The sequence below is a fragment of the Castanea sativa genome, chromosome 2 (genome assembly GCF_040712315.1).
Source record: "Castanea sativa cultivar Marrone di Chiusa Pesio chromosome 2, ASM4071231v1".
Taxonomy (NCBI): domain Eukaryota; kingdom Viridiplantae; phylum Streptophyta; class Magnoliopsida; order Fagales; family Fagaceae; genus Castanea; species Castanea sativa.
In genome coordinates, this window is record NC_134014.1 from 33,153,890 (window position 1) to 33,167,760 (window position 13,871).

The window sequence follows — 13,871 nt, forward strand, 5'->3', positions numbered from 1 at the left end:
AGGCAATAAGAAAATGAAGATCACTAAAAACGCATGAGTTTGTTTGTTTGTTTTTATTTATAAAATTCAAAACAAAGATATTTGAATAAAACAAACGAATGTGAGATGATTAAGGAGGAGGATAATGATAACAAAGTAAGGAAACCAAATATAAACCAAATACAGGAAAGCAAATACTGAATGGCACCTCATAAAAAAAAAAAAAAACTTAATATGCTATAATACAGAGGGCCTAACACTCATGAGGCATCTAAATGGAAGTCATCAAAGATACTTACATTTTTGTTACGGATATCTTGAAGATCCACACCCAAGTGCACTTTCCTTGAAGTTTAGATACGAAAATCTTGAAGATAGACAAAAATATATATCATTCTCACTCTTTAAAAATTACTCATTACTTAGAGAAAATATTAAACACCCATCAAACTGACCAAACAAAAGAAAAGAAAATATTAAAAAAGATAAGATAAGATACGATAAGATAATGATATAAAAATGATAATGATAACAAAGTTTGTTCATATTTTGTAGATAGTATTTTATGTGAGAGTTAAAAGAATTATTATTATTATTTTTTTCCTTTTAGACTCTAAATCACGATAAAATATTAAGGTTTTTTTCCCCCTAAACTCTAAGTTAGCGTTGAACTAAATTAAAAAAAAAAAATCAATTTGGGCTTTAAAAAACTAATTTTAGTTCAAATAGAACTCATATTTGAAAATGTGAACATGACTATTTATGTGGTGTTTGGTATGGGAGAATTCACATTACTCCTAGCATCTAGATTCCTAAGAATGTAGTTATTCCTATATTTGGTTTCACTGAAAATCTCTTAAGATTCCTAGGAATGTGAGATCAAAATATTTAGTTTATTCTTTGGAATTTAAAATGAATTATTTATTTTTCTCATTCTATCATTGGATTTGAATGTGAACTACCAAGTCTTTTAAAAAAAATCTTCCTCTATATAAATAATGAAAAACCAAATATAAACCATTAATTGTGACAAATTCATTAAAATTATAGTCTAACATTTCAAAATGACAAGTACAATACAAAAATAACTATTTAAATTCTCAAATGCTTTTATTCTTAATAATAATTTTTAAAGAAGTTTAATCCATAACAAAACAACCTGACAAAATTTTTTTTTTCCCACATGTGAAACCTAAATAAAACTTTTTTAAAGAATATATCAACAGAGTTGTCTATCCTGTTTATATTATTTTGGTGGGAAAAGATAAAGATAAGGAAAAAGATATTGATAATTTGTTTTATATTTTATCTTAATTGCTTAAATGATAAGGAAAAATAGTTAAAATTGTCAATTTATAAAAAATACAATTTTCTTTAAGTTTGGGAATCTGGATTCCCACCTGTTTTAAAGGGAATCCACATTCCTACTAAGAGGGGTTTAAGGGGGGAATTTAGATTCTCCTAGCATTTGATTCCCTAGCGTGATTGGCAACCAAACATGGGAATCTTTAAACATCCTTAGGAATCCTAAAACATAATCTCGTACGAAATTTTAATGAATTTGTCATAACTAATAGTTTATATTTGGTTTTTTATTATTTATTTAGAGGAATATTTTTTTTAAAGGACTTGGTAGTTCACATTCAAATCCAAGGATAGAATGGAAAAAATAAATAATTCATTTAAAATTCTTAAGAATAAACCAAATATTATCATTTCACATTCTTAGAAATCTTAAGAGATTCCCAATGAAACTAAATATAGGAATAGCTACATTCCTAGGAATCACATTCCTAGGAATCTGGATGCCAGGAGTAATGTGGATTCCTTTATACCAGACGCCACATTAGTTTATAAAAGTTAACTGTATAAAGGCTGAAAAGCAAACATTCCCTCACCATTACTTTTTTATTTTATTTTAATTATTGAAATACTGTTATGTTAAGAATAATTTGCATTGATCCATTGAATTGCATGTGATGACATTTAGGAACAAAAGAACTCATATTGAAAAACGTGAATATAAGAAAATATAAGTTCAAATAGAACTCATAAATTATCTTACATAAATGGAAAGAAAATGATGAGTAAATACCTTTTTGAGTGGCTTTCTTTGCCACATAGTTATTTATTTCTATTGTTCCTCTGAGTATAAAGAGCAGGGACTTGAGGATGGAGATGGGAAGTATTTTCTTTTTTATGGAAGAGATGGAAAGTAATTTGATAATATTATAACTACTTAATGATAGTGGGGAGATTTAAATTTGTTAGGTAGAAGTTTGGAGTTGTATGTGACCAAAATGTGGGTGTACTTTGCAATTACTGTAGAAGTTTGGAGTTGCCGTTTTTCTTTACCCTCCATCGGAGGTGTCCTTACTTTTGAATTTAGATTCGGCTGAAACTTTGTATGATCGTAGCATTGCTGCTTCTGTTTTCTCTGCTTAGTTGCTTTTATTAAAATTCCAATTTACCCAATAAAAAAAAAAAGGAAAAAAGTTGGGTTTAAACAGCCACATTTTATCAGTATGTGTGTTAGTTTTTTTAATCAGTACATGTATTAGTTTCTTTTTTTATTTATAAATATTTAGTTTTTTTTTATAACTATTAGTACTTGGGGTGTTTTCGTTAAAATAATAATAAAGTATTTAAAAAAAATAATCGTGTAGTTGCTTTGAATAAGTGTTCCTATTTTTACTAGACTATTTTGTTGGCAATGTTTTAGTGTAAGTTAGATATGAATTTTTACCAAACTATCTTTAGTTTTGTCTTTACTTAAATCTAGGGGTGTAGGGGTATTTTGGAATAAAAAAAAAAATCCAGTCCAAACAAGGAAAGCCACTTAAATAGTAGTGTGTGTATATATATAGTTTTCTTGTACTGTATTTAGAAAATTAATCTACAACTTATATATAAGAAGTTATATCTATTAAATATCAAATTAATGTTAATAAAAAAGTATTAAATTAACAATAGATAGTAACAAAGTTGTAGTAAGGCTGGTTTATTATTATATTTATATATTTGGTACTTATATAATTAGTCCCACTGTTTTTTTTTTTGAGTTTAAAGTTGTGTTTGGATACCACTTAATTTGTTGAAACTGAAAAATTATTTATGAAAGTACTGTAGATAAAGATAAAAGTTAGTTAAAATAGTACAGTGGAGCCATAAATAGTGCCAAAAGTGCAGTGTGACTCATAAATAGTAACAAAAATAAGCTGAATAGTGAAATAATTTTCATTTATAATTCCAATCCAAATGCATGCTAAGTTTGAGTTTGAATAGCGTAGGAGTGGCGTTTTGTGCGTTTGCGTTTTTTTGGCTGGATCTCATGTACTGTTTATGGAACTCGCAAGTACAAAATTCAGTAAATTTTGCTTTAAAATTAGGTTACACAGTACTATTCACATATTTAAAAATTATTTTACTACATTATCTTTAATAATAAATTTTTAATTTTTAACCATAAATAATGTCCAAACAGATTTTAAATATAGTGTCGTAGTGTCATGGTTACGTAGGACTAGCATGCAAATAACCCCACTAAATTAGCTGTAAAGTAACGTGGGTATCTAGGTCTAGGAAGTACAAAGAAAAAAGTATTAATTAATATTTACAGAGGTCCACGTCCATCAAATATCACACTTACCTCACCTAACCCCACTAATTTAGGCTTCAATTTTCTCCTTTTATTCTTAAGTCTAATCCGAACTCCAAAGTCTCTAAAGCCAAAACCATGAGCAGCGCCACCTTAAGGCCATGGATAATTTAAATTTTATATTTATCTATCTTTAAAAAAAAATTTGGGAATATCTTGAATTTTTTTTATGTCAATAAAATTAAATTTTAGTTCATAATTTAATTAACTTAAAATTATATTAGGGTCTTTCAAGTAAAAAGAACCACATGCTTTTATATTCTTTTAAGCTTATACTGTGATTTTACTTTTAGTTTTTGCTTTACCTGACACACTGTTATTGTAAGTGCACAATTGCACCTGGACCCAAAGACAATCAAGGGCTCAGGCCCAATGAGCCTTATACAATAAATTTTGTAGAGTGTGGGCTTGAAACCTAGGTTAGAAGTACTAGGAGCTTGATAACAGGCTTTTATAAACAAATACAGGTAAATAACGAACGATAATTGCAAATGGATCTCCTCGGACTCGAGCCGAGGAATACTTCTTTATTATTTCTCTTCCTTCCTTAAAGATTACAATTTCTTAATTTCCTTCTTTTTTTCCCCCATACCTTTTGGCCTTTACCCCCCTTTTATACTTCCTTCCCTGATACTTTTTGAACAGTGACTAGAAGTTTCCACCTCACTGTTCAGGGGTCACCTCCCCATTAATGCGGCCAGGGAGGTAGGTGCAGAGCCTTTAATGCGGAGGTGGCAGCCTTTGCTCTTGATATTTTCTTTAATACTGGTGCATCTAGAAGATTCAGGATGTCCCCCTTTAACCATCAGTCTTTCGAGGGTTGTGCCTCGACCTTCATAATGAAATTTTGAGTTCTCCTGGATCTGTCCGAGGTGAAACTCTCCCTCGGCTGTATCCTTGGATCCTTGGCGTATGGGCCAACTCGTAGAGTTTAATTCTGGAGCAGGTCGGCCATCCATGCTACAGTCCAAAGGCCCATATGCCAATTTGGGTCCTTCTACCCCCCACAATAGCCCCTCAAAACTCTATTTTTCATCATCCGAGGAGAAAAATAGGGTTTTGATCTAAAGAAAACTCTCCCCACATGTTTAGTAAATAACTACACGTGCGAAGATCATTTTGCGTTCCAGAGGATGCCACTTGGCGGTTTTATTTTCAAAAACGCGCGCATTTATTACCGTAAGTTATACCTTGTCCCCCACGTTCAACGGTGAGATGAGCATCCAACGGTCCTTGTTACGCCATGAAAATTTGGGCGGGACAAATACAATTTCGAGTCCGCTTACCGCACATCGTGACGCTTTGGGAACCTGCGTCTTCATTTATTTCTCCAGAGACTCATCCCATCAAAACATCAGCAATCACCTTTTGTCTGCACAAATCCGTGGAAACTCGCACAATTTCAAGTCTGTAAGTTCCTGTTCCTTTTTTCTCTTAACCCTCTCTCCTCGGACCCTGTCCTCGGCTCCCCTTATAATCATTCTCCCTCTTAGAATTTAGCTTTTCGTTCCTGTCTGATGGGAAAGTTCAAGTGTCTAGTTGATACCGCCGCTGGGATGGAAGGCTTTAGAGCCAAGTATCGTATTCCCAGCGACGTAGGTTTAAAATACTGCCCGATGGAAGCCGTGGCTGGTTCTAGGAAGGCTGGGGAGGTTATCATCCCAATGGTAGCCTTCGTAGAAGGTGGGATGACCCTCCCAATGAAGCCTGTAACCAGGGAGTACCTCCGCAACCACCGGTTGTGTCCCGATCAGTGCGCCCCAAACGTTTTTAGATTTTTGGGTAGCGTCGACGCTCTAAACGAGCAAATGGGTCTGAACCTCACATGACATGATGTCGTCTTCATGTACGAATGCCACAAACTCACTGGAGTAGGTTACTACATCAAATCCCGCTCCAGCGTAGTTAGGTTGATCTCCTGTTTGCCTAAGTCCAATAAAGGCATGAAGGATGACTACCTCATCGTCTCTGGCAATTGGCATGACGGCCCCCACTGCCCTGTTGAGTGGGGAGATCCAGGTGCGACACCTTAGGATTTAACTTCCCCTAACTTCCTAAATCATCTAGGAATATGTATTTGCATTTGCTCAAGCGTATACCTTTACTTTATTATATGTTCTGCGCCTCTGACCATGTTTGTTTATTTGGATGTTTTTCTTTGCAGATAAGCAAAACGTGCGCCCGAGCTTAAGCCACTGCAACGTTGCAGACTTGAACAAAATACTACGCTCCGAAGTGTTCGTAAGCAGAGACCTACAACTTAGAGCGGCCCATTTGATTTTGGGGTACGATCCCGTCTCCTCGGACTTCCAAGAGATCGAGAACGCCATAATCGCGGGTGACCGAAGGCGTAGAAAAATCAACGTAGCCAGACCTCACTTCTTGGACGATCACGACATCCCTGACGCCCCTCACACCGTCTTGTACACACAGCCCATCGCGGCAGTTCCCCTCGCTGTACACTCTCAGGCCATTGATGTCCCAGAGGAGCAAGTGTCTTCCTCGAACACATTGGACGAGGAGATAGACCAGTTTCGGCTCGAGGACTCCCCACGACCTCGCGGAAACCCGTTTGTCATCCTTTCCGACGAGGAAGAAGAAGAAGCCGAGGCCTCTGGAATCGCGGGTCTAGTGATAGCGCGTCCAGACGACAGTTCCATTGAAGAAGAGATGGACAAGCTAAAGGATCTTATGATCGATAGAGGCGCCCGAGTGGCAAAGAAGGGGACACGGGGGTCCCAAGTTCCCCCGGCTTTACCACTACCTCCTCCTCCTCCTCCAGCCGACCTTAAGCCTCCAGCCGAAGATCCCAAAAAGAAAAGGAAAGCGAAGGCTGAGGGGGCTGGAGGTGAAAAATAAAAGAAGATGAAGCAGCCCGCGCTGGCCCAGCAGTAGAAGTTGGACAAGGGCAAAGGGCGCGCCCGGTCAGTTGAAAGCGGGGAGATCAGAGATGTGGCCGAGGTGCGCCGAGCACCAGCTACCTGGTCTCCTGACTTGAGACTAGACGGCGCTCCCGTTCCCTGCCATTCCAGCATTAGGGTGGTCCAGCAAGGCCACGCTCACCACTTAGCTGAGGTGCTGGAGCGCCCTCTTCTGCTGCCCAAGAACATGGAAACCTTGGAGAAGATGGGCCAGCCGCAGCTGTTCCTCTCGTTAAAGAGGGGTTTAGCTTTGGTAAGTTCCACCTTGCACTCGTACCTTATATTTCTCTTGTAAATACTTTAGCATATTTAACCCCCCAACATTTTTGCAGTCCATCCAAGAAGTTTTCGCAGCTGAGAAATTCGTGGAGGATTCTCGGAAGTGCGCTGGGATGGAGCAAGAACTAAGGCAAGAGGCAGAAAAGTCCTTAAGCCAAGCCCTAGCTGAGAATGGGAAGCTCACATCAAGGTTGGTCGATCTAAAAAGAGAGAGAGATGGTGACAAGGCTAGCCAAAAGACGATGGAGACCCAAGTGGAGGGACAGCGTAAGCTCCTTCGTCAAAAGGATGACGAGCTCGCCCAAGTCCAACAGGCACGCTCTGACTTGGAAAAGGAGCTTACGCGGGCCAAGGAGGAGGCTCGCGCCCATAAGCACGCACTAGAGGCTGCGAAGAAGGCTAGTTATTAGGAGGGGGTGATTAGAACGCAAGAAGAGCTGACAGAGGCTTTTGCGGCCTTGTACCGAGAGTACTGTCAGCAGGTCTGGGGAGAAGCCATGAATGCAGTAGGGGTTCCTCAAGCTTCCGAGCTGAGGAAGCCCGAGAACATCTGGCTTCCCCTAGACATACAGGAAATTGAAGACCCTCCTATTGCTGCCTCTCCTGCCCTTCCTCCTATGGTGGAAGAGCTCACTCTTGCTCCTACAGAACCTAAAGGTTCCTATAAAGAGAAGGACGAGTGTGGTGGTGCCGAGAAGGAGCAGATCCAGAGCGTGGAGCCCCTCATTCCTTCAACAGACAAAGGGAAACAAGCCTTGTCCACCTTTGAGATGGAATTGAAGAGTACTGAGGCTGGCAACAGCTCCCTTCAAGACCCCCCTTCCCTAGTTTAGGGCCTAGTATAGGAACCTTCTGTACTCCCCTTCTTTGTATACAATTAATGAAGAAAATTTTTATTCAACTTTCGTTCATGTTGTCTTTGTTTTACTTTATTCTTTGTGTGCTTGCCATGAAAGTTTCCCATAACAAATAGTTAAAGGGAAAATAGAATAAATAAGTATAACTCCACCATGCAAACCACTATGACTTCAAAACAGCCACATAACTTAATTTAGACATCAAATAATGTCACAGTTAGACAACTCACATGACAGTTAAACCTTTGTAATCTGACATATTGCTTTCAGTAGGATGTAAGGTCCGAATACCATTCCTTACAAAAATTTGTTTAACACTTAAAAATGAAGAACTTGAGATCCAAATTAATGAATGGTGAGATAATGATTTCCACAAAACGGGTGATAAGAATAAGAACAATGATAAAATATTAAGAACAGTGGCAAGGTTTGTGGTCTGAGGACTATACTTAACCAAGTTTCTGTTTGATCCTTAAGAATAGTAACTTCAAATGTTAATTTTCCCAAAGTAGAAGGTCCGAGGACCTAGCATAACTAAGGTTCTGTTTAACAAATGATAAGATATCAATTTCCACAAGGTTTGTGGTCCGAGGACTACACTTAACTAAGTTTCTGTTTGATCCTTAAGAATAGTAACTTCAAATGTTAATTTCCCCAAAGTAGAAGGTCCGAGGACCCAGCATAACTAAGGTTCTGTTTAACAAATGATAAGATATCAATTTCCCCAAGGTTTGTGGTCCGAGGACTACACTTAACCAAGTTTCTGTTTGATCCTTAAGAATAGTAACTTCAAATGTTAATTTCTCCAAAGTAGAAGGTCCGAGGACCCGGCATAACTAATGTTCTGTTTAACAAATGATAAGATATCAATTTCTCCAAGGTTTGTGGTCCGAGGACTACACTTAACCAAGTTTTTGTTTGATCCTTAATAATAGTAACTTCAAATGTTAATTTTCCCAAAGTAGAAGGTCCGAGGACCCGGCATAACTAAGGTTCTGTTTAACAAATGATAAGATATCAATTTCCACAAGGTTTGTGGTCCGAGGACTACACTTAACCAAGTTTCTGTTTGATCCTTAAGAATAGTAACTTCAAATGTTAATTTCTCCAAAGTAGAAGGTCCGAGGACCCGGCATAACTAAGGTTCTGTTTAACAAATGATAAGATATCAATTTCCACAAGGTTTGTGGTCCGAGGACTACACTTAACCAAGTTTCTGTTTGATCCTTAAGAACAGCAACTGCAAGCGTCAGAGATACTCATAACTTTGAAATGTTAACTGACAAAAGCACATTTTATTAATAATAATAATACCTTCTAAGATTATTTACATTCCATGGGCGTGGTACAATTCTTTCATCTAGGTCAGCTAGCCGATATGACCCTATGCCTGCTACTGAAACAATGCGATAGGGGCCTTCCCAGTTGGGTCCTAACTTACCCCAAGCTGGGTTCTTAGAAGTGCCTACAACTTTTCTTAATACAAGATCACCAGGTGCAAGTGGCCTTAGCTTCACGTGGGCATCATATCCCCGTTTTAGTTTCTGTTGATAATAAGCCATTTGGACCATGGCTGCCTCGCGTCGTTCCTCGAGTAAATCAAGACCTTTCTTCAGGAGTCCATTGTTACTCTTCGGGCTAAAAGAGCTCGTCTTTAGGGTGGGAAAACCAGATTCCAGAGGTATCACCACCTCGGCTCCATAAGTCATAGAGAATGGCGTTTCTCCCGTGGACCTGGGCGGTGTGGTCCGATACGTCCACAGAACATGAGGGAGTTATTCTACCCATCTGCCTTTCGCATCGTCCAACCTTTTCTTAAGCCCACTGACTATGACCTTATTAACGGCCTCGGCTTGCCCATTTCCCTAAGGATAAGCTGGGGTGGAGTATCTATTTATGATACCCATGTCACCACAATATTGCCTAAAGGCCTTGCTGTCAAATTGAACGCCATTGTCTGAGATAAGTGTGTGTGGTATACCGAATCTAGTGACAATATTTTTTCAGATGAATTTCTTGGAATCAACATCTCTGATATTTGCTAAGGGCTCGGCCTCAACCCATTTAGTGAAATAGTCTGTTCCCACAAGAAGCCATCTTTTGTTTCCTGCAGCTCTCGGAAATGGCCCCACTATATCCAATCCCCATTGGGCAAAGGGCCAAGGACTAGAGAGAGGGTTAAGAACCCCACCAGGTTGATGAATATTAGGGGCGAACCTCTGGCATTGATCACATTTTCTGGCGTAGTCCTGAGCCTCTCTCTGCATATTGGGCCACCAATAACCCTGAGACAGAGCTCTATGGGCTAAGGACCTTCCCCCAGTGTGGCTTCCACAAATTCCCTCATGCAGTTCCTCCAGTAATGCTTCCATTGATTCTGGGTGCACACACAACAAGTACGATCCTGAGAAGGATCGTTTGTACAACTTCTGGTCCTCGGACAACCAGAAACGTGGCACCTTTCGACGTATCTTTTCTGCTTCAGATTTGTCCTCAGGAAGGATATCATTCTTAAGAAAAGCTATAACCGGGTCGATCCAACTAGGTCCGGGCCTTATCAGATGAATGTGAACTGTACTAACGACGGTAAGAGTTGGCTCCAACAAATCCTCCACGAGGATAACCCTGGGCAAGTCCTGAGCCGAGGATGTCGCCAACGTAGCCAAAGAATCTGCATGGGTGTTTGCACTCCTAGAAATATGAGCTAAGACGAAGGAGTTAAATTCAGCTTGCTGACGCTTGACCTAGACCATATATTCCTGCATTCTGGGGTCTCTAGCCTCCATTGTCCCTATTACTTGGCCGACCACTAACTGAGAGTCCGAGAACACATGGATTTCCTTTCCACCCATCCTACGTACCATCTGCATGCCTACCAAGACTGCTTCATATTCGGCCTCATTGTTAGTAGCCGAGAATGCCAATCTCAAAGATTTTTCGAAGACAATCCCCTCAGGGGACGTTAGAACAAGTCCAACACCAGACCCTCTCTGATTAGCCGCCCCATCCACATACACTTTCCAAATCGGAGGCATTTCAGATGTGATCACACCAACTGATTTTTCATCCATGTATGCTTCTTTTGGAGTTTCTTCTAGCAATGGTTCGGTAAACTCTGCCACCAAGTCAGCGAGGACCTGGCCCTTCACTAAGGTGTGAGGCTTGTATTTAACATCAAAGGCTCCCAAAATGGTTCCCCATTTTGCCACCCTGCCAGAGTAATCGGCACTGCATAACACCGCCTTGAGAGGCAATTGGGTTAGGACCACCACAGTATAAGACTGGAAATAATGAGAAAGTTTGCGCGTGGCGTGAACTACGGCCAGAAGTGCTTTTTCCAAGGGCAGATATCGCACCTCGGCCTCATTCAAAGACTTACTAACGTAGTAGACCGGTCTTTGCACCCCGCTTTCATTTCTTATAAGGACTAGGCTCACCGCGTGGACGACCACTGCCAGATAAGCGAACAAAACGTCGTCCACCTCGGGGTGAGACAAAATGGGTGGCCGAGAAAGATATTGCTTAAGCTGTTGGAAAGCTAACACGCAGTCCTCGGTCCATTGAAACCCTTTCCACCTATTCAACAACCGGAAGAAAGGACGGCATCGGTCAGCTGACCAAGAGATAAACCTATTCAATGCGGCAATCATCCCGGTCAATTTCTGGATCTCTTTTGGGTTTCGAGGCGGCTGTAAATCCTGAATAGCCTTAACCTGCATTGGGTTTACCTCTATGCCTCTATGAGTAATCATATATCCCAAGAACTTTCCAGACCCCACGCCAAAAGAGCACTTTGAGGCGTTAAGGCTCAGCTTATACTTTCTTAGCATCTGGAATGTGTCGGCCAGATCTTTCATGTGTGAAGGTATTGTCTTACTCTTCACTACCATATCATCCACGTATACTTCAATGGTCTTCCCCAGTTGCTGTTCGAACATTCGGGTCATCATTCTTTGGTAAGTAGCCCCAGCATTTTTCAACCCAAATGGCATAACCTTATAATGATAGTTCCCGGTTGGAGTAATGAAAGCAGTCTTCTCTTGGTCTTCCAACGCCAAGGGAATTTGATGGTAACTCTGGAAGGCATCCCGAAAACTCATCCGAGGATGTCCGACGGTAGCATCCACCAGTTGATCAATACGTGGCATTGGGAATGAATCCTTGGGGTAGGCCTTGTTCAAATCTGTGAAGTCCACACATACTCTCCACGTGCCGTTCTTCTTTTTAACCACAACTGTATGCGCTAACCATTCGGGGTAAAAACCTTCTTTAATAGCCCCAGCCCTCTTGAGTTTGAGCACCTCTTGCTTCACAGCTTCGGAATGTTCTTTGGAAGAACGCCGAGGTGGCTGCCTTCTCGGCATAATGGCAGGATTGACGTTTAAACGATGACAGATGAAGCTCGGATCTACGCCTGGAGCCTCATAGGGGTCCCACGCAAAAACATCTATATTGTTCTTCAGAAATTCCAACAACTCCATCTTCTCTTGGTATGACAAACGTATGCCAACTTGGAAGAACCTTTCTGGGTCATCTGCTATTACAAACTTCTCTAACTCCTCACAAACAGCCTCATCTCCTGTCATCGCTCCAGATGCATCCGGAGCTGTTAATTGCTATGACTCTTGGATGGGCAAAGTTGATGACTTAGCTTTTGACTGACGAAGCACTGCGGCCGATATGCATTACTTGGCCATTATTTGGCTGCCGAGGATTTCCTCAACGTACTCTCCCGAGGGGAATTTAACCTTAACGTGCAAGGTAGAGGAGACAGCTCCCAGAGCATGCAGCCATGGCCTGGCGAGGATGGCTGTATATAGGGAGTACGTGTCGACCACAATGAAATCCACCTCAACCGTTTCTGAGCCAGATTGGACGGGCAAACGAATCTGTCCATTCGGCACAACGGCCCTTCCTTCGAAGCTTATGAGTGGCGAGTCATAAGGAGTTAGATCTTCCAACGTCAGCCTTAGCCCCTTAAATAAATCAGGGTACATGATATCTGCACCGCTGCCCTGATCAATTATCACTCTTTTCACATCATAACTCCCTATTCTAAGAGTGACCACAAGAGCATCGTCATGGGGTTGAATGGTACCAACCTTATCTTCCTCCGAAAATCCCAAGATGGGTAAGGTCACTTTCAACCTCTTCGGCCTACAGCCTGGTTCCTTGGCCTGAGGATGTGAAACTGCCATCATTCTGGTGGGACCCGAGCCGGTCCTGCCAGGTGCAGCAAAAATAACATTTATTGTTCCTAACGCCGGTCGAGATGAACCGTTCCTCTGATTATTTGAACCAGATTGACTGCCCTGTCCACCAGGTTGACACAAGTGCTGCTTCAATTTTCCTTCACTGACAAGTTGCTCCAAGTGGTTCCAAAGGGTCAGACAGTTCTCGGTAGTGTGGCCCGTATCCTGATGGTACTGACAAAAGAGGTTCTGATTCCTCCTCGCGGGGTCCCCTGACATCTTACCAGGCCATTTGAAGAAGGGCTCCTTACGAACTTTCTCCAGCAACTGATGCACTGGTTCTCGGAACACAGTACTCACGGCCTGAGGTGCTTCCGAGCCGGACTGCCCAACGTAATCTCTCCTCGGCTTGTTATTGTGGTACCTGTCCGACCTGAAATCCCTTCTCTCCTGCGGGATAACCTTCTCCTTACCCTTTCCTTGCTCTTGGTCTTCCTCCACCCTCTTGTACTCGTCAATATGATCCATGAGACGACGTACGCTGCGGACGGGCTTTTTAGTCAAAGACTTTCTTAAGTCGTGATCAGTAGGAAGACCCACCTTAAAGGTATTGAGCGCCACCTCATCAAAGTCGCCATCTATTTCATTAAACATCTCCCAGTAACAGTTGGAGTATGCTTTCAACGTCTCCCCTTCCCTCATGGTCATGGATAACAGCGAGTCCAATGGCCGAGGTACTCTGCTACACGTAATGAACCGCGAAGCGAATGCTCTAGTAAGCTCCCCAAACGAACTTATAGACCCCGATTTAAGGCCGTTGAACCACCTCATAGCAACAGGTCCCAAGCTATAGGGGAAAACTTTACACATCAGGGTCTCGTTGTGAGAGTGCATCGCCATCCTCTAGTTAAAGTGACTCACATGCTTCACCGGATCAGTCCGGCCATTGTAGATGGTAAAGGTGGGTTGAGTAAACCTCCTAGGA